The following is a 22,105-nucleotide window of genomic DNA, read 5'->3' on the forward strand; positions in this document are numbered from 1 at the left end:
ACGGCTCTGCTATCTCTCGAGGAGTGTCAAACTACCAGGCTGTAGTACTCTCACGCCTTCTTCAGCCCAATTAATATTTAATCATTCAATTGTTTAATTAGAGTGGAGCAACCGCAATAGGAGAGACTGAGGGGGGTCCCACATTGGAATATTCCCTTGCCTAGGACACTCAGCTGAGAGGTGGCAGATCCCTAGTCAAATCCCTCCGCCCCATGGGATGGGGAAGAGACTTGAACTGGAGCTCTCCTACTGCCTGGGTGAGCACTCTGGGCTAAAGGTTATGAAGGAGAGTTCCTCCCCCTACCAGCCCATTTTATGTACATCTAGGCAGCCTCTGAGCACACCTACCAGTTCACACAGTCAGGTGGAGAAGTGGCTCTCCTTCCCTGGTTCAGGGATCGCTCTGGGGCTTAGATAGGGAACACCTGCCTGTCTCTCAGTTTGTCTCTCGATGGCCCATCTACCAACCCAAGTTTCTGAACTAGGATTCCAGGTTAAAATGCTGTGTCCATGTACGCCAGTGAAAACAGGTGCAGAGACCAAAAAACACCCTACAGACATTAGCAGAAAAGTAGTAATACAAAACAAGTCAAATACTCAAAACAAACCACCCAGCCATAACGAAGGCATGTGCAATTTATTACAGAGCCTAAACTAGCTTTTCCACCTCTCAGGTGGTTTCTCATAACCTAAATAAATGTTGTCCCAAAATCAAAGATTTGTACAGTTCTGGAACACAAGGCCTCACAGTCCTCGGTCATTGCACTGAACAAGGCAAAACTACACAAGTGACAACTATTGTTGTCACATCTGTATATCTTGCCAATTTCTCAATGGCTTGGCTTTGATCAGTTTTATAGTGAGTTCATGGATTTACTCTGCTTGTTGACGCTGCTGAACCGAAAGGAGGAGTTTCCCCAAATCATGGAAATTCATTGTCTGCTCTCCATACCCTGGAATGGACGGGCACGCGCCATCTGCTCACAGGCCATAAAGGGAGGAGTAACTAGAGAAGCACAGTAAATATTATACAGGCAGTCGGATGAGACTCCGGGGCTGTGAATGTGGCGAAGAAGAGATGGGAGAAGGAGAGGGGGAGAAAGGGAAAAAATGAAAAGGGAGTGGAACCTGGAGGAAGAGCGAGCAGTTATTGTTGCAGTACGAGAGGGGACAGAGTGAAATTTACCACTGGGTACTACCCAAAACTGCTTACGTAGAATCTATCTGTTGGAACCACTTAGATCACTGGAACGCAAAGGTAACACGCAGTGTGAATGTAACTAATCCGCTCAGGTGGAAGAGGATTTCTCTGCATTTTCAGAGAGTCAAGACCTGGGGTGAAATCCTGGGCACACTGAAATTAGTAGAAAACTGCTTTTAGGGAGGCCAAGATCTCACATGCACACCCCCGCTGAGCATTGCGGTGGGCTGAGGGCAAGTCTGCACTGGAAGGAGGAGGAGGAGGAATGCACCAGTTTAGCTACACTAATGAATCTCAGTGCAAAGCCCTAGGTTAGAGGTGCTGTACCAGCGTACAAAGTGGTTTCAGTCTGAGGCTAACTGCACCAGTGCAGCATGTCCACATGAGGGGTATGATTTGGTGCAAGAAACCCCATTGACCTGAGAGAGGATGAATGGAGAAAGTCTGGGCCTCAGTAAGATGCTGTAGGATGCTTAAAGTTTCCAGGCCAGCTGGTGTAGATCATCATAGGCCATTCACTGCAGTGGAGTGATGCTGATTTACCCCTGCTGAGGGTCTGGCCCTTGGGCTAAATTCTGCCCAAGTTACCCTGATCTGTCCCCACAGCAGTCAGCTGCCATCCCAGCTGGGGTCAGTCACTCACAGCTCCCCCTGGGAGACAGAGGGCCAAGGACTGAATGGACCTTGGGGCCTGATTGTCAAAGGTGCAGAGCACCCCAGTTCCCATTGGCTTTAGTTGGAGCTTTGGGCGCTGAGCATTTCAGACATCAAGCCCCAACAGATGGAACTCTCCACACACTCTCTAGAGAGGATCCCTCGGCTCTGGAGGGGAGGCACGTAGCTAGAATGGCATTAGAGAAACTTGTGTTGTGGACAGGTGAAAGGATTATTTCCCTCGTGTTTCGCATCGGGCAGCACGTACCCTGCTCAGATTGCAGGCATTACACACTCCCATCAGCTGGTGCTAAGCATCCCGCTGCACCAGGGTTTCCTACCTGCTATCAGAGATCACCAGCCTCCACTGCACTAGAGAACTTTGCACCGGCATTGCATTCCTGCCAAACAATGCCACAGTTACAGGGCTGGCTGCCCCTCTGTCCCCTTTCTGGTCTCTGAGCACACCCCCTCAGGAGCAGGGCCTCATGCCTGGGGTGGAATCCTGCAGTTCCCCCATTCGCACGCCTGGTCTACACCGGGGGGGGGGGGGCGGCACGTAGGACACATGTAGCGACACACCGCAGTAAAAAGTGATTTACTGTGGTGCACGACCTTTGCAGGGAGATACATTTATCAAATTCTCAGCTGGTGTAATCAAACTACAATGGAGCTACACGGATGGACGCCAGCTGAGGATCTGATCCAGGATCTGTGGGCATAGGCACACGCACCAGGTCTCAGGAATGGCGGAAAGGGTTAACTTCTGCATCTTTTTTCCCCCTTCTGAGTAGTTTGTCATTTCGATATCTATTCGCACTACTGTATTTTCTGCCTCTTGACATTAACATGACAGCACAGGTGAGGGCTCGGTCTCTCCCCCCAACTTTGACATAATCTTGGCAAAGGAGACCTTGCCTGCACTCCTGAAAAAACAAATGATGCCCCCCACTCCCCCGAGAGGAGGCTTAGCGCTAAGAATGGAGAGGGGATATTTTTAGGGCTGCCCAGTAGCAGCCATTTTCCTGGGGTGAATGAGAATGGAGGGAAAGAGGAAAAACCTGTTTTTGCCTCTTGCAACAATCTTTCACTAGCAGATATTTAGCAGGTGATAAATGGAGAAGGGGAGGGAAAGAAAAAGCAGCAGGAGGAAGAGAGAGCCAGCATGCTGAGAGGGAGTCTGCTTTTCCTTACTCACTTGTTCGTTACAGCTAGCGAGCAGACCCCACCGTCACCTGGCATTGCCCATCTCCAGAACCTGTCCTTCCAGACGGTGATAAATGGGGGCAGAGGGCATTCACCAGCACTGCAATTTCACACACCTGATGGAATCCAGTGAACGCTGCCAGCCACATCTTCTGGGCATTCAGCTGGGGATTTGGGGGTGGAGGTGACAGACTAGGTGAGAGGCAGCTTCATCCAGGGGCTGGGGCACTCAACTAGGACTCGTGGCAGAGCTCAGCTCTGCCACTGACCTGCTGTGTGACCATGGCCAAGACACTTCACCTCTCCACGCCTTGGATTACCCTCCAACCCTTTGTCTCTTGTCTATTTAGACGGTCAACTCTTCAGAGCATAGGTGGTTTCCTATGGGTTTATACAGCACCTAGCACCCCACGCCCATGATCTTAGTTGGAGCCTCTGTGTGCTACTGTAGTATAAATAAGCTCAGTCTCAAGGGGCAAGAATACAGACCTCTCAGATTCTGTACAATTGGCATCCAGAGGCATTAATGGGTAATAGATATGGGCCCCCCCTTTGTTCAGAAAGATCCCAAAGCACCTTATAAACTCCACCAACAGACTATATGGGAATCAGTTTACCCACCACTGAAATGCAGCACCCTCTAGGGTAGAACTACAAGAAAAGGAGGACTTGTGGCACCTTAGAGACTAACCAATTTATTTGAGCATAAGCTTTCGTGAGCTACAGCTCACTTCATCGGATGCAAACAGGGTAGAACTGTTTCAGCCGGGCTTAACAACTCTACACAGATGTTCAAAGCCAGGGATCTAGGAGTATTGGACCCAACAGAAACTACAGAGGGAACTGTGGTTAGACAGACCCAGAAGGAGTGCAGTTAGCAGCCGGACAATGAGGATCCCATACAGCCGGGGTAAAAGTCCTTACACTTTATCAGCAGCAGAGCTGGCAGGATGCTCACAAATGGCCATTTTAATTAAAACTTGACTCGTGACCAGAATTTACAGTACCTCAGGGGTAAAGCAAGCTTCTGACCAGGTCAACGCACCCAGCATTACACCAAGCGATCCTAAGGCAGCCAGCTCTCCAGGTGCTGAATAATGAACACTTCTCCAGTACTCTGGATAGCTACAGCATTAAGCAAGTGTAACCCACATGCCTTCTGGGTGTAGTGTCCTATCCCACCTAGTGGCACCAAGACCACTTAGAGAGCAATTAATGAGTCTGCTCTACAGCCTTAGCTAAATTCCAGTTGGCTTTTGGCTCATGCACAAAGCTCCAGAGGTCCCCAGTTCGATCCTGTCCACTGGCGACCGGGGAGGGGGGCGGGGGGGGGTCTGTTGGCGTTACATAAGCTCTCTGTATGATTGAAGAGCAATTGTGGCTTTACATATTTCAGGTTTCAGTGACTGTTTGGCCACCTGGATAATGGGCCATCTGGTCTTTCCATCACTCTTCAGAACATTTCTCTAAAGGCTACAGTAACATGGTGCAGTATCCATGCCTTGCATTGCTGTATAGAGAACTGAATATTTGGGGTAGCAAATGCCTTGTCTATGGAAGAGTCTACTGCAATGGTGTCTTTACAGCCCATTGCAAATGGTGGGTTTAATCCATTGGCACCCCTTATGGTCCATTGCAGTTGAGAGTCCACTGGCATCTCATGCCCGATCGCAATTGGTGGATCTGACCCACCTGCTTCTCCTTATTGTCTGGCCTGCTACAAATGGTCCTTTCATACTTTCCTCTTCAAGGTGTCACCACAATATCCTTTATCTCCACCCCACCACCATCCCCAGGGGTGAAAGACTGTCTTGTGGATGGTTTCAGAGTAACAGCCGTGTTAGTCTGTATTCGCAAAAAGAAAAGGAGGACTTGTGGCACCTTAGAGACTAACCAATTTATTTGAGCATAAGCTTTCGTGAGCTACAGCTCACTTCATCGGATGCATACCGTGGAAACTGCAGCAGACTTTATATATACACAGAGAATATGAAACGATACCTCCTCCCACCCCACTGTCCTGCTGGTAATAGCTTTTACCAGCAGGACAGTGGGGTGGGAGGAGGTATCGTTTCATATTCTGTGTATATATAAAGTCTGCTGCAGTTTCCACGGTATGCATCCGATGAAGTGAGCTGTAGCTCACGAAAGCTTATGCTCAAATAAATTGGTTAGTCTCTAAGGTGCCACAAGTCCTCCTTTTCTTTTTGTCTTGTGGATGGTAAGTCAGCTGGGAAGCAGCTTTCTTGTGGGGGGTAGAGGCAACTGCTCCTTCCTCCATCTGTACCCCAGCGCACTCCCCTTCCCTTGCACTCCACATTTAATTTTGTTGGCCGATTTAATATAAAATCAGAGCATGTGATATTTTGCTGTTTCGGGGGTTGGTAGCATTTCCCACTACCTGTTCTTAGTTACACGTGCGACTTTCCTGGATCCTCTTAAGATCATCCATTTGAGAAACGGAGATGCAACAACAGAAATAGAGGGCAAGAAAATGAAATGTTGCAAACACACACCAGATCAAATGCATCTGTTGTGTAACTGCACTGAAGTCAATGGCATCACACTAGGGACCAATTTGGCCCTCTGTTTATCTAAAGGGGCCTCTCAAACCAAGCCTGGCCTTCCATGCTAGCGAGTGTAAATGTGATGTGTGTCAGGGTGTGGGCGTGTGCATGTGATGCGAGAGAGTTCACATGAGGAATCCTGATTTGGCTTTCACTGAAAGGCCAAGTGGGAAGGAAGGAATTTAATCATCATCTTGTGACCGGACAGCAGAAACGTCTGCACTGAAATCTTGGGGGAAGGGGTGCAGAGCAAGACTCATGCCTGTGCTTTTGGGCCCTGTAAAAACAACAACTGCTTCAACACACAGACACAAACCCTAGAAGCCATTTTGCTAGCAAATCAGGCCCAGAGGGAACTGGAGGTGTACACACACACGACCTTAAAGTAGTTTTATACTTCACAGTAGAAATAATTAGTATGAATAAGTCTACCCTCAGTTTTACACTGGGCACAGCACATGGTGGGATAGCAGAACACAGAGTTTGCTAGCACTGCTTAGAGGCCTTCATAGCAATGATTTGTGTAACTAAAGCAGATCAGCAATTAACTTTATTGCAGAGATTTAGTGCGGACTAGAGAAGCTGAGCTGGCAGGAACCTGGAACCCTACAAGGGAAAACACTTTTGTTTCCTTTCAGTACTCTGCCTCGAGCATTGCCCTGTGGTATATAGGTCGATAATAAATGCTAGGATTTCAGAACCTTCGGCTAGGTCATAAAGCAGTTAACATACCCTCCCCCCCCCCACACACACCCCCCACCAAGCCACTCAGAGACATGAAGGGAAGCCATGCTTTATGGTTAGGTCTCCGAGTACAAGGAGGTGCATTGACCCCACAGAAGAGGTTAAAGCCCCACAACCAAACACACAGCGGCCCCTGTGCTCTGCTAACCTGGGAAGAGCGTCCCTGAAGGAATGCTAGGGAGCCTGTGGGCAACAGGTGGCTTGAGGAGCAGTTTCTGCGTCCAGCTATAACGCTGCAGCATCTGTGTTCCCACTTCTTCGCCTTAAGCAATAACAGACCCAAACTGTGGAACACAGCAGCTGCCTGCCCACCAAAACAAGGGGGCATGAGAGAGGGCTGGAGTCACACGAGAGGGAAGAGACGTGCAAGGGGTTATCGATAGGTGTTCTCTCTCTGGGTACTATAAGCAGCTGTTGAAGGGGGGCTGCAGTTTTGCCTGGTGGTTGGAGCTGCAGTACGCTTGCCTTGTGGGGGGGGGGGGGGGGGGGGAAGTGCTAGGTTTTTTGCATTTCAAAGGTGGTAACCCTGGCTGTATCCCAGTGACGGGTGGGACAAGGCAGCACAGTGCCTGTACCAGGAAAGGTTTTTAAATTTTGATTAAAAGCTCAGGCCTCTCCCATCCGGCTGCATCACCCATCCCTAGAATGACACCACTCTCATTCTGCTCCTGCATTACGGCAGCAATATGGAGGCTTGCCAGTGCTTTTGAAGGGAGCAACACTGGGCTCATACTGAATCATAGAATATCAGCATTGGAAGGGATCTCAGGAGGTTATCTAGTCCAACCCCTTACTCAAAGCAGGGCCAATCCCCAATTTTTGCCCTGATCCCTAAATGGCCCCCTCCAGGATTGAACTCACAACCCTGGGTCAAGCAGGCCAATGCCCAAACCACTGAGCTATCCCTTCCCCCAAATGTAAAAAGCCTGCACCAAATACCCACTGTGATAAAGTTACTCACCAGTCAGCATGTACAGCCTTACAAGGTCTTCTCCGTTACTCCAGCCACAAGGCCCTTCAGGTCTGTTGGTGGTCTCTAGACTCTACTTCATCTTGTGACTTGAGTCTCCAGCCAGGTCACATTTTGTCCTCACTCTTCCAGGATAAGCCAAGTGCCCAACAGCATAATAGGCTGAAGACCCAGAGTGAAACCATTGTACTGACACCTAGCCTGAGAGTCCTTACCACGTATTTCAGGGAAGGTTCCAGTAGCCCTTGTTGTGGGCCCATAGGGGAACCCAGATCCTCTCTTTTATCTGGGTTCCACTTCAGGGATCCTGTTGCAAGCAGCCAAGGTGCATCTTCCTGCCTTGCACCATCTCCTGTCTTCCTGGGCTCAGCCTGCATCTGAGTCTCTTTCAGTCTGTCCTCTCAGGCCCCACTGTAGAGAGCTTCCCAGACTTACTACTACACAACTTGCTGTACTGCAGGCAAGTTTTCCAATTACTCCTCATAGGTCAGCCCCTGACCCTGCAGGAGTCTTCCTGAGCTCTGCAGACTCCTCTACCAGAGACTCTAGAGCACATTTCTTTTCTTCAGCTTTCCTGCCTCTTGTAATGACCCAGCTCCTCCCCAGCTGGGACTAATACTAAATTGGACCCAGCCCACCCTCCAGGTGTCAGCCACTGGGCTAATTGGGCCACACGAAGTATTCCCTCTAATTTTTTACGTGCATGTGCAGAACAAATTTTGTTCTGTGCACCAATATGGAGATGATGTCTGGCGGGAGTGGGGACGAGGGGTTTGGAGTGTGGGAGGGGGCTCAGGGCTGGGGCAGAGGATTGGGGTGCAGGCTCTGGGGTGGAGGAGGGGGCTCAGGCATGGGGCAGAGGATTGGGGGGGTGAAGGCTTTGGCTGGGGGGAAAGGCTCTTGGGGTGGGGCCGGGGATGAGGGGTTTGGGGTGCAGGAGGGGACTCCAGGCTGGAGCAGGGGATTGGGGTGGGAGGGTGAGGGCTCTGACTGGGGGTGCAGGTTCTGGGGTGGGGCCAGGGATGGGGGGTTCAGGTGCAGGAGGGGACTCTGGGCTGGGGCCGAGGCTGGGGGTGCAGGCCCTGGGCTGGGGCCAGGGATGAAGAGTTTGGGGTGCAGGCTGGCCCTGGGCTGGGGCCAGAGGACTCCCCCTAGCCCTCTCCTCATGGGCAGCAGAGAGCTCCAGGGGAGGGGCCCACAGCAGCCCTGCGTGCTCCAACTTGTTCCCCTCCCCAGTCGCCACCCATGCCCTACCTCTCTCCTCTCCGGGCCCTGTGGCTGCGTGGCCCTTTATAGCCTGCTGTGTCACCGTGCAGCTCACAGGGATCTTAGGCCACAGGCTCCTATTAACACATTGTTTCCCACAGTGCTGAATTTGTAATGCCAGGGCTCAAGCCATTTTTTTTACTTTCATAACTGACAGCAAGCCCAGAGGTGCCAGGTCTATGGACTGCCAAGCCTAGAGCTTCTGGGGCTCAGCCCTGGCAAGCCCTGGCACAGAGTAAGCACTGGTTTGCTAGTGTGGGGTTTATACACCCCATCATGCCAATGTACGCTATTCTACAAGCATCTGATTGGCAACTTATCAGTACATAACGTTTTTGCACCTACGTTCCCACAGGGGGCACCATGTGCCTGTGCACAGTCCTATACAGACTATATAGCACCACATACCTGTGTCCCCCCTGTATGTGATAATTGCATGCCTGAAACCTCTGTGCCTATTTTCACTTATACTTGCATAGGTTCTTATCTGCAAAAGTCCTATAGGAATCACAAATGCAAGTATCAGATGAAAGGCTATAAGCCTGTAGGCTACAGGAGTAAGTGACCAAGTTAATTTGGGTAAAGATTTTTTAAACAGGGATAATTCAACTAGATGTAAAATAGCTGCTCTTTAGAGTGGTGGGGAGGTCTGGTGGAAAGAACGCTGGAGTACAATGCAGGAGTCCTGCGCTTAGTTCCTGGATCCCAACAGGACTAAACTGCTGTGTGACCTTAGGTAAGTCATTTCCCTTGTCTATGCCTCAGTTTCCCCTTCTAGCTTTTCTCTCACTATGTGTTTGTACAGTGCCTAGCACAGGAGCGGTGGAAGCTCCCTAAAAACATGGGGGACACCGGAACCTGAGCGTGGCCCAGCCCCCCGCACTGCCCCTTCCCCCAAGGCCCAGCCCCCGCACCGCCCCTTTCCCCAAGGCCCTGCCCCCACACCACCTCTTCCCCCCAAGACTCCGTCCCTGCTTGCTCCCTCTTGCCCTTACAGATAGTAAAAAGTGTAAAGGCTTAGCCCTCCCATTTTTAAAAGTTATAGGGCCACAGCCCCTCCTGTTCCAGGGCCCCATGCCTAGCACAATGGGGCCATGGTCTTGGCTGGGACCTCTAGGTGCTACTGTGATGTAAATGGTAATAATGGTTTTTTCATCACAGCAGATGCTTGAACAATCAGATTCATAGCATGAAAGGGTCTAGTTAAGAAATTATAGCCACCGTCCTCCCAGCTGGTCCACAAGGGCACATGTCCCCATGACTTCAATGAGACTCTGTGTAGGCTCAAAAAGAACAGGAGGACTTGTGGCACCTTAGAGACTAACCAATTTATTTGAGCATGAGCTTTCGTGAGCTACAGCTCACTTCATCGAATAAATTGGTTAGTCTCTAAGGTGCCACAAGTCCTCCTTTTCTTTTTGCGAATACAGACTAACACGGCTGTGTAGGCTGTGGGGTCTGAAACCTGTGTAGGCTCAGGGGTCCTCTTGAATAGAGCAGTTGGCAGGACTGGGACCTAAATTAAAGTTTAAGGCCCCCTCCTGCTCCAGTTGCAGCTAATGGCAAATATTCCACTGATCTCAGTGTGAACATAATTCATTATTAATTAGTAGTGGTACTGCCTAGGAGTCCTTGTCATGGACCAGAGCCCCAATGTGTTAGGGGCTTCACAAACTCAGAACAAAAAGACAGTCGTTGCTTTAAAGACCTTATAACCTAAGTAAGGTATTTATTCAACCACAGGAACTGAATATGGTCTGGGCTAGGTCAAATGGGGTTTACTGACGAGTGATGAGAAGAGCTGGTTGGGAATTTGCCAGTGAAACATTTTTTGTTGGAAAATGCCAGTTCATCAAAACCAGACCTGTTCACAGGAAAGGGTCAGTTTTGACGAATCTCCTGATTTAAAAAATCATTTTGAAGGGAAAAAAACAAAAAAGTCTCCAAATTGTCAAAAGGTGCCATTTGGACATCTCGTGGATGAAAAGGATCATTCTTCAGTTCAAAAGAACTTTCCATTTTGAAACTGTAGTTAATTTATACACTAAAAATAAAGTAACAAAACATTTTAAAAGCTCAAAATCAAAACCAGACACTTTAAAATGATCAGGATTAAACATTTAAATGGACCCAATCTGAATCTTCTTTCAGATTAGCAGGTCCCAAAAATTTGAGATTTCAATTTTTGTCCCAGTTTGGAACAGAAGTTTTTTTCAAAATCGTAGACGCTCTCATGAGATGAGACAACTATTTCCTGCTCATCTTTACTGCTGAGCTAGTCTAGTCTATTCTATATGGATTCCTATACAACCCTAATCACTAAAGTATCTGAGTACCTTCCAGTAGCACATTGAGCAACTTGACTAATGTGTCACATATGGTTTGTTCTCTTTCTCCTCCTCCCCACTGGTGGAGAGTTGTGTGTGCAGTAAAGTGTTTTGTTGGAGTAGGATTTTGGTTGGGGATTTTTAAAGTTCATACTGCTCTGCATCTATGTCAGAGAAGGCAAGGTCAAAGAAATGCACCTTGCATTTGGAGCAGAAGATGGTGCGGTTTGGGAGGGTCCTTCGTTCCTGTGGGAATTCACTCCACAGTCTTGGTCTGGACCCCAAGAAAGCTCTGTCCCCCACACAGACAAGCTTCACCCTTAAGGTAGAAAGTTCCGTTGTGCCAGAGAAGTGGAGTTGTCAACCGGGGTCCTCATCCTCGAGCTTCAGATGATCTCTTAGATATCCTGGACCCAGGCCATCGACCATCATGAAGGTCTAATAAGACCTTGAACTTGCCTCTCTATTCTTTGGGAAGCCCGTGTATAGAGTGGAGGATAGGTCTGATGTGCTCATGGAAGCCCACGTTGCTGAGGAAATGAACCGCAGCATGCTGTATGAGCTGGAATTTCCTACAGGCTAATGGCTTCATGCCCAGGTGTCAACATCTAGATTAATAACTGAAAAAGACAATAAAGCATCCTGAATGTACCTGACTCATTGCACTTCAGCTGTTTGGCAAAAGCCTGACATTTTGAGGAAGTACCACAGCCATTTTGTATTACCCCGAAACACTATGTTAAATAAATAGTTGCATTAATTTTGAACAAAAAAACAGGTTTCTGGACTTTCCTGCCTTTATTATTTTAATGGAGGTGGAACCAGGTGCATGCACTTTCCCTTTCTTGTTTTAATTGCTGTTAAACAAACAAACCTGTTGCACATTATTAAAGCAATTTAATGAACCAAGGGCATAAGTTCTGGAAACACATCTGCTAAGGTCTGTATTTTAAAAGGAGGAGATCACGGGGTAACATGATGCAAATGTTGGTCACACTTTATACTGTGGTTCCATTCATAACTATTTTATAGTGGGTTCATACATGATTAATAAATGCTTTAATAAAGTATTAATCCATAGATAGATTCCAACAGGTCAATAGGTTTTTTATAACCATCCATAACATCTTCTACCGATGTATTTATAACCATCTGTATAACAGGTACTACTCCCAAGAAGGGTTATTCAAGGGGTGCAGGGATAGCTCAGTGGTTTGAGCATTGGTCTGCTCTAAACCCAGGGTTGTGAGTTCAATCCTTGAGGGGGCCATTTAGGGATCTGGGGCAAAAATTGGGGATTGGTCCTGCTCTGAGCAGGGGGGGTGGACTAGACGATCTCCTGAGGTCCCTTCCAACCCTGAGATTCTATGATTCTATAGCCTGTGACTTGGAAGAGCCAGGTTCAAGTCCCTGCTCTGCCACAGGCTTCCTGTGTGATCTTGGGCAAGATGCTGAGTTTCTCTGTGCCTTAGTTGTCCATCTACAAAATGGGGCTAATAGTATTTCCCTGCCTTGCAGGAGTGTTGTGAGAATAAAGACATTAAAAATCTTGTGGCCCCCTGATACTGGGGGCTCTCTGGCTGGAAGGTGTGCATAGTCTATGTCAACCATGTATAAATGGAACCTTAATATAAAGCAGGATCCAAATTTGTAGCATCCCCGTTGCAGTGTAGACAGACCCCATGAGATGTGCCGGAGGTCACACGTTAAGGGCCAGATACTCCCAGGTGCTCCACTGGGAGTTGAAGGTGCTCAGCACCTCATCAGGGGTGACCAGCACTTTGCAGGAGAATGTCTCAATGGGAGAGAAGGGCACCCAGCAAGATCAGACATCACACCCAGGGGTTCGACCCTGGTGTGCTGGCTCCCATCCTGGGCCCTGGGTCCTGTTGCCTCCCAAAAGGGTGGGCTCAACAGCAAAATAAACCAGGGGTCCCCAGAAATATTTGGGGCAGATCCTCATCTGTAGTGACCGAGTGAAGGTCTGCTAACTTCAGAGGAACTCGGCTGATTTATGCCAGCAGAGGAGCCGGCCCAGGCAGTGTTCCTATAAATCAGCACAAACCAGGGGGCGAGCCCATGGAGGGGCTGGGCAAACGCAGCTCCTGCCAAACCCCGTGGTGGGAGCTGGGTGCGCTCCGGCTCAGGCCCTGAGATGGAGTGAGAGGTCTGCGCTGCGGGAGTTGGGCCTGGCAGAGTGGCAGCACTCTGGAATCCTTCCCTGCCACGTCTGCTCCTCAGCCGGGGTTCCCCGCTCCCCTCCACGCACCCCGATGGTTAATTCCACAGGCAGAGCTGATAACAGGTGCTGGGCCCAATCCACACGAGCTGTCAAGCTGGCATTTCACAGCTCCTTCCCCCCGGATCCACAGTTGTGTAAAGTAAACCCCCTGCTTCATCCTCCATAAAACCAGAGCTACCTTCTGGAGCCGTTTCCTTTTACCACTCCGGTCACGCTTTCATGTAAAGGCAGACGGGGCTACGGTTTCGGCACGGACAGAAGTGCCCTGGCTTCCTTATAAATCTGCAGGGGAGTGGGGGCTCCGGCTCCAGGGACTTACTTGTCAGTGCGCCTGGCCGATGATGTCATGCCGTCGGGAAGGCTCTCAGAAATACAATTAGACGCGCTTCTCCGCCTGCCTTTTCTCACACGTCTGCTCAACCGCTGCTTCCCCCTTTGACACATTTTCCCTGCCTCTCCCCGCTGCCCTCTGCCCCTTTTCCGACATTTGCACCACCCCAAGGGAGAGGCTTCTCTCATTGGTTCAGTTTGGGGCTCCTGCTGCGGGAGTCGAATAAACCCTGCGGGACAAGTGCCTCATCTCCTTCTCTCTGGGACACATTGGAGCTGCGTGGCAAGGCTCAGACAAATGTTGCTTGTTGCTGCCCCTTGCACCAAACTGGTGGTATCACAGGTGGAGTTCTGCCGAAAAGGGCCCCAGATTCTGATCTCACTTGCACCAGTGAAATTTTGGAGTAACTAGGCCCTGATTCCACACAGCACTTAACTGTAAGCACCTGCTTCAGTCCCATTGACTTCAAGGGGACGTAAGCATAAGCAATTAGATAGATTAGATTAGATTATAATCAGAACTCTGGGTGTTTAGCCAAATCTTATCTGAGTTGATCAAGTCTGCATTTCCAGATTGGATCAGGTGCAGAAACTAACTCAGAAGAGCCCAGGGAGTTGTGGAAATACAGAAGAGAAGTGGAAGCAGTGGCATAGCTAGGAGTGGAAATTTGGGTGGGCTCCGACTTTCGGGTGGACGGGCAATGCCAGCCTGTGTTATCCAGTGGCCATGTCGGCTGGCTGTGCAGCCTGGCTGGGGCAGAGAGCTCTGATCCCCTCGGCTGCACCCTGACTCTGCAGCGGGGGAAGAGAGGGTTGCCTCATTGCAGGGTATGGGCTGCTGCCCTTCAGCTGGGGGCTCACATCTCCTGCAGGCCATATGGCCCCTTTGTGGGCTCAGCCCCAGCTGCACTGCAGGGGCACGAACAGGGGCTTGCCTGTGCATGCAACTTGACCCGGACTCTGTACTGAATTGCCCAGCAAAGTGCATCCTCTCCTGGGAGCGCTGCAGAGAGACTGGCCTTGCCGCTGCCTCCAGCCGCGCAGGGGATGAGCCGTGCAGAGAGCGCCGCTGGCCAACAGGCAGCCCCTGAGCAGCTGCTAGCTCAGCATCTCCCCCTATACCACACCCTCTTCCTAGCCCTGGTGCCCCCAGACACAGGGCTTCACCTGCCGAGCTGGGCACGTGCGTGGGGCGGCTCAGAAAATGGCAAGGCAGAGCTGCCGGAGCTTAGCTCTCTGAAGTGAGGGCACAAAGCTCCCTCCTGGATTACAGGTGCCCGAGTGATTCTCTGTGCCACTCTGGCAGCACTATACCCCCGCTCAGATTTGGGTGGGCCTGGCTGCTAAGTGAGGGGCTGCGTCCCACCCAGGTCCACCCCTGGCTACGCCCCTAAGTGGAATAACCTTATTTGACACGAACTGGTCCCTCTTGCCTTATTGTCAGTGGTGGGCAAAATGGTCCTCGCTATGTCTTGTGTCCTGCAATCTGAAAAAGCGCTCTGAGGGTCAGTTCTTCTCCTTCCTGCCAGGTGCTGCATAAGCGTGTCAGATTATGATGATGATTCCTGTCAGTCCCACCAGTTAACAGCTGAGCTGCTTTTCCTTTGGCCACTTTTTGCCACAGGAGGTCACTGCGGAGCTAGAGGAGCCCAGGAGATTGTCGTGAACGTGGCAGGAATGTCCAGGTAAGGCACAAGGGACATGGCAAACCCATTAATCCGTCTCACTGAAATCCAGCGGGGCAGGAGGTGGAAGCTACAGCTGAAGAGCTGGAGAGGCAATCTGCAGGCAAGGGGGGAAGATGCAGGCCTGGTACAAACTTGTGTAGCATCACGGAGAGACAATAGACTGAGGCACAGAGTAGTGACTGGAGGAGGAAGATGTAGAGATAGAGACATGCACTTGAGTACGTGGATACATCCTGGGTTCCAAAGCCCACCGGCCTGGATCCTCAAAGGTATTTAGGCACCTAGTTGTCCTTGAAATCAATGGGAGTTAGGTACCTAGATACCTCTGAGGGTCTGGGCCTTAGTCCTTAGCTCTCGTGTAGTCTTTGCAGAACATCTTAGCCCTTGGATGGCACCACAGATCTCAAAACACTTTTACGTGACATGAATTAATTTACTAAATAAGTCAGCTTCCCAACCACCCCGAGAAGGAAATCAGTATTGTCACCTCCTTCCCACAGCTGGGGAAACTGAGGAACAGAGGACCACAGTGACTTGACAATCAGTTTAGCTGCTTTTAGGCTGCATCCCAGAACACGCCCACATTTTATGTGATAGGCACATCACAAACAAAGGATGTGACACAGCAAATCAGTGACAAAGCTGGGAATATAACCTAGGAGTCCTGATGCCCATTCCTTGTTCTAACCACTAACCCACTCTCCCTTCTCAGCCAGGGCTGCCCACAATGGCCTCTAAGGCCAGGGTGATATCGACTAAAACTATAGCCAACTAATTGACTATACTTGCAGTTCAGTATTAAGAATGTTCAAGAGATCAAATAACTAAGCTCAGACAAATTTGTTGTCCAAAGACAAAGCAATATGGTACAAGAAAGAAAGAGTTAGTCCTTCCCAGGAAGTGAATGCTCAGAGTGCGTTCAGGTCGCCTTACGCAGAAGATGTGCTTCCTAAATGCCCCCTTAAACTAGCCGTCACAGCATGGCTGTTTATAAGTTACACAACGCTGTTCAAGTCACTTAAAGTTTAAGTTTACCTCACCAGCTTGTGCCAGCTTTTTCTTGGGTACCTCCCCATACCTTCCCCATCTTTTGGTTTGAATGTTGGAAATTCCTCATGACATGGGGTGTGAATATAGTCCCTAATACATAGCATCTTACATTATTGCCTTGTGCCTTAGTTTCATGACACTCATCCGTCTAGCTTTTGACCATTTCCGTATTTGCCTTTGTCTAGTGCTGAGCTATATTTCTCCCAGGGCATCGTGGGATATGTGTTGTAGCATAAGAGAGCAAGAATAAGCATGGTACAATGTAGCACGATTAGCGAACACAGACATGTGTATGTTATACCAATATCATGTGCATAACACCTATGAGTGTAGTGGGGGTGACATATAAAACTTATATGCACTGATGAACAGTGGCCATTGAACTAATCTCAGAACTATAGCACCAGGCCGGCGCATATCAGTGCAGGTGCGTGTACACTTATACCTCTGTGTGGGCCCAGAAAAGCCAAAGGGGAAACTCCATGTAGGTTTAAGAGGTCATGTGGGACCCTGTCACAGGGAGACAGGCCCTTTAAGGGGAGCCCCACCTGTGACACAGTGAGCTCACCTCCCCAGGTGGGGAAAATGAAGCAGGTCAAGTGAGAGGAGGATCCTGTGACCCAATCAGGGCTCTGGGGTAGAGAAGGGAGAGGCCTGGAATGACGGAGTGAGCAGGACCCGAGAAGCTGAGAGCGGGAAGGCTCCTGCAGGAGACAGCCCAGGTGAGAAGGGACTGAGGTGGCGTGATCTGGTGTCCAAGGCTGGAAGACTGCTCCCAATGTTGTTATGAAGGTTTTGGTTTGAGTTTACTTTCCTGAAAGACTTTGTTGCCAACCTGGGTGGAACTGTTGGAGGGCAATTCAGAGGGACCAGGGAGAAGCACCGCCCCATATGAGCCTTGGAAGTTGGCTATGTGATCCCTTAGCCAAGAGGGAAGGGTTTGGGCCTGGAGGGCCCCTGGAAACTGTGCAGAGACTCAATGAATTATTCCCCAGAAAGGGAATCTTGGGTTAAATACTTAGGACTATGGAAAGTTACTGAGAGACCCAGGAGGGAACGGAGGGTGGGCTACCTGCTTGGCCACCCCTTGCCAAGTTAGGGTGCTCTGGAGGCAGTGGTCCTACTACATCCCCTTTGCAGGATCAGGATCTTTATAAGCAACTCCCGAGCTTCCTCCCATTTTGACCATGTAGCAAGTACTGAGAAGTTCCAAGAAATCGTTTTTGAACAAAGTTTGAAAAGGAAGATCACAGAGTCTGCAGGGGGCCCTGGTGGTAGGGTTGAAAGGGGGGAAGGGTCACCAAATGTTGGGTTGATCCAGGCCCTCTGAGACACTAGTCCACTCCCATCTATCTCAGTGATTCTCTGGACTGGATTCTCTGGTCTGCTGTGCTCACTTTGCATCTCGTAAATGGCTTTAACGAGGCCTTAAAGTGGCTGGCAGAGAATTTCCCCTGAGCAGAACTCTCTGCCAGCAGAAAGCTGGTGGCAACAGGTCTGTTGCCTCTGAGTAAGGAGAGAGGGAGGAATGTGAGAGTCATCCTGGGGGCCTGGCATGGGCTGGGTATGCCTCACTTGCCACTGGTATAAATTAAAGCAGCTGCTACACGTCTTTAATATATGCCCAGGCTGAGTGGCTAAGGATCTATCAGCCACAGCTGACGCCCTGCTGCCCCTTCTCCAGTAGGTCTGAGTGGGGCCCATATCAAGCCCTCTATCTCTAAAATAAGGGTAATACCTACCTCCCAGGCAGCTTGGATGGGATTTAAACAGTCAGTTGGCCAAGTCCTCTGCTGATATAAAGCCATTTAACTTCAATGGAGTAATGCCAGTTTATACCAGCTGAGGATCAGGCCCGGTGTCTTTAAGGCCCTTCAAGATGCATTTCTTGTTTGAGCTTGTCAATATGTTCTGGCCACAAACAGAAGCTACTGGAGCCCTGGCTACTTCAAAGTCCCCTTGCTACAGTTCCTGGCAGCGCGCTCTGGCAGCATGTCCACTCTGTAAAGCACCTGACGAGCTCTTTCCCAGTTAACAAGTATGTCTGCAGATTCCTTATCCCTTTCTGCAGCCTGGGTGGTTTTCTCACACCAGGCCAGATGAACTCCAGCTTCCAAGGTAGGTGGTCTCTTTCTGCCTCCATTGGATTCTCCTGCCCACCGAACACAAATTCTGGAGCTTGTGAGGCGTGCCTGTCACGCATGCGGAGGGAGGAAGAGTCATGCAGACTCTGAGCTCTTTGGAAACGCATGACACACAGCCCTGAACTTTAGTTCCAGTAGCTGGGCTGGAGTCTTTATGCCACAAGCATCTAATGCAGCCTGGCACCACCTCCTAAGCCACAGGTGCTTAGGAGGGATATGTTTTTAAAGCTGTTTAGAGAGAGACCCTTTCTCTTCCTTTCCTGGGGGTATTCACGGTTTGAAAATCATTATCAACAGGGGGAAAAAATTCCTCCTTTCATTCTCTAAAATTAACTTGAGTTTCTCTAAACGCTCATTGTACTGTTTCAATTTTTCACACCCCCTAGAGTCTAACCATGACAAGGGGAGACACAGCAGTGGTTATGACCCAACTTTCTGGCTAATTAAGAGTCTTGTCAAAGAGAAGTCTCTCTCCCCAGAGAGCCCAGGGCAGGAAATGAGTGACTTCCCATAACATGTGAGCCAAGCTTGAGGCTCATCTGTTTCCTTCAGAACTCGCTGTGCAATCAGCGCCTGATTTACAAGACAACCCGGGGGAAAGCGTGACTGCCCTGGCAGTTAGCACGTGCTACAGAAGAAGAAAGGACTCCGGCACTGTGGCCAGGTCTAGGACGGCTCATGGGGTGCGCACGAAGAGGAGTCTGGGATGGGTGGGATGCCAGAATTCTGGAGGCCAGAGCCCACCCCCTGCTCTTCTTTTTTCTGAGGAGTCTGGTTGGTTTAGTAGAACAAATCTATCCCTGCCCTCACCACATAAAATCAAGAAACCTCATGACAAAATATTCAATCCCCATTTCTGGATTTAGGGTCCAGTTCAGCAAAGTAGTTTAGCACATGCTTAACGTATGACAACAATGGGCCTTAAGTATGTGCTTTGGTGAATCAGGGACTTAGAAGACAACTGGTCCTGAGCCAAAACCCCAGATCAACCACCCTTGAACATCAGGGGGTTCCCAGGACACAGCCATATTCCAGTCAGGATTTTGCAGCTTGTGCCTGTTTTACAATAAAGGCTATTCCCCCACCACTGTCTCCTCTTCTGCTTCTCCCTGAAAAGAGAAAGCAGTTTGACAGTATCATCCATGGGGCTGGTTGTGCTGTCGCTTACAGTGGTGTATATCAGTAGTGGCTCCCCTGAAATCAATGGAGTTACATCTGGAAATCAAACCAATAGGAGATCAGTCAGGCCCTTTGTCATTATATTACATAGCATTTGTCCTACCATAGCTCCTAAAGGCCCCAGTCAGGGCCAGGGTCGCACTGTGGTAAGTGCTATACAAACAGATAATCAGAGTCAGTGGGTGAGCTTTTCAAAAGTACTTAGGTGATTAGGAACCTAAATGTGTGTCTACATGGGAACACTCAGGAAAGTTAATCTGCATTAACTTTCAAAGTAGATCAGTTGAAAGGTTATTTACAGTTTAACAAATCCACTTTAAATTCACACACAGATTAACTTTCCTGAATGTGCCTGTGTAGACAAGCCCTGGCTCCCAATGAAAGTCAAGGGGACTCAGGCTCCTAAGTCACTTAGGCACTTCTGAAAATTGGCCCAGTCTCTCCCCTGAAAAGCTACAACATAAAGTCCTGATCCAACACCCTTCAAAATCAACAGAAAAAGCCTCACTGAGTGGCATCGGCTGGGCCCTTGAGTAGAGAAGACTGGCACAGGTGAGGGGAAGAGTGGTGCAAAGGAGGGTGATCAGAGTGGTGGGTGCTTTCCTGGATCCCCAGGACCATGCTTTAATTACAGTAAATGGTTCCACTAGTTTATAATTAGAGGTGGACAAGAAGATTTAAATAAAATAAGAACCCTCCAGATCTATCCAACACAAACTCAAACCAAACCTTTAAGGAAATTTGAAAAATATGCTTAACTTCCTTTCCTGTTTTGTTTGGGGTTTTTTTTTTTTCCTTTCTTTCTCCTGCTTGCCTCTTCTCTTCTACATTCTGGGCTGGAAGCAGAAAGGCTCTTTGCCTGGTATTTCCATCCCACACAAGCAGGAGTCCTGGAAATCTTATGATTCCCCATCTAATTTTGCAGACTCAGGGATTCCACATAATTTGGAGAAGCAATGGACTCTAGCCACACACCAAACCCAAGCTCCAAAGGGTTTGAGCTGCACTCACCACAAGACAATCATAACTCTTAGGCTGGAATAATGGCCAGTATCATATGACTCTCAGCAGAACAAGTTATATACTGATTGGAGAATATTTTTTACGGGAGCTTTAAAATGGCTTGAGGTATATGTGAAATGCTGGTTGTTGTCTTTTGCTCTTCACAGGACAAAACAATATGAAGAAACCACACAGGCATAGTTGGGTCTCAAAGAACCGTGTTTACGGAATATACACAAATCGTGCCAGGCCTTCACACACTGCTGCCCTGAATGGTGCTGGCAGCTCCTGAAAAATAAAACACAGTGAGCACCACCAGAGGGCCCACAAACTATTTAAAGCGATACCAACCTATTCTTATTCACTCGGCTGGCCTTCTCCTACGATCAGCGATGAAATGAAAATGTGGCAAGCAGGACAACTCTTTGCTAACGATCCTCCTTGCCAATTTCCTCATTCCCTCTGAAAACCAGTCTCCTCACACACACACACACACCTTCTTACCTATTCCCTCTTCCATGAACCATGGAAGGCAAATGTTGACAGGTTATGTGACTGGCACTTGTCCCCAGCACACTTTTGCTTTTAAATATACAGGCAAGCCAGTAAGAGCATTGGTGGGGCTATTGTGAGCAAAGGTTGGCAGGCTTGGACCAGCTAAGCCACAGCATACAACTTTAACTTCCAATCCAGAAGCAACATATGTTACTGTGACTGGCTCTTTCTTCCAGGTCTTCCTCTTTGAACTATTCCATAGCTCCAGCTGTGTGCTGGGTGATGTGCAGACACACATGAGGGCAAGAGAGAAAAGATTAGTCTTGGTTCTCTGTCAATTAACAAATTACCAGGTGTTTCTACTAACACAGTCAAAAATTTTAGAAACTCAAAATTTCAGTGAAACCTGCTCAAAACTGATTCAAATTTTGGTAGGAAAATTGGTCTTTTTATATATATATATATATATATATATACAAAAAAGTCATCGCTTTTCAAGTTAAAATAATTGAAATTTGACACAAAAAAGGGATGACATTTTTTGTGAAAAATTTAACAGCTCTAATCTCTACCTAACTGCACACCTTCTGGAAGTGTGTTAGGATCATTTTACTTTAGGAGACTGTAGCTATGAGGCCAGACTCTGATCTCAGCTATGCTGGTGTAAATCTGAAATAAATGCTGAAAGATTTTCCAGGGGCAAAACTAAACCCAGACTCTAGTTCATAGTGTTATCTGATGGAAGTGACAATTTAGACTGACAGACCCCAGCGGCAACCAAGCCTAGACAACATCCGCTCTGCCATGGAGTGTGAAATCTGGATCAGTACTGGGAGGAACAACTGCAATTGGGTCTGGGAAGGAAGTTTCTGGCACAGAGAAGACTCAAATCAAACTACAAGTAACCGTTTAAAATATTTCTAGTCCCTGTTTCATCTCTTCTATTGCAATGGGTCTCAGACTGTGCTCTATGGAACCCTTCAATATAATGAACTACCTCGACGGCCAAGCAGTTGGAACTAGGGTCTGCCGGGAAGAGA

The sequence above is a fragment of the Lepidochelys kempii genome, chromosome 18 (assembly GCF_965140265.1).
Source record: "Lepidochelys kempii isolate rLepKem1 chromosome 18, rLepKem1.hap2, whole genome shotgun sequence".
NCBI classification, from domain to species: Eukaryota; Metazoa; Chordata; order Testudines; family Cheloniidae; genus Lepidochelys; species Lepidochelys kempii.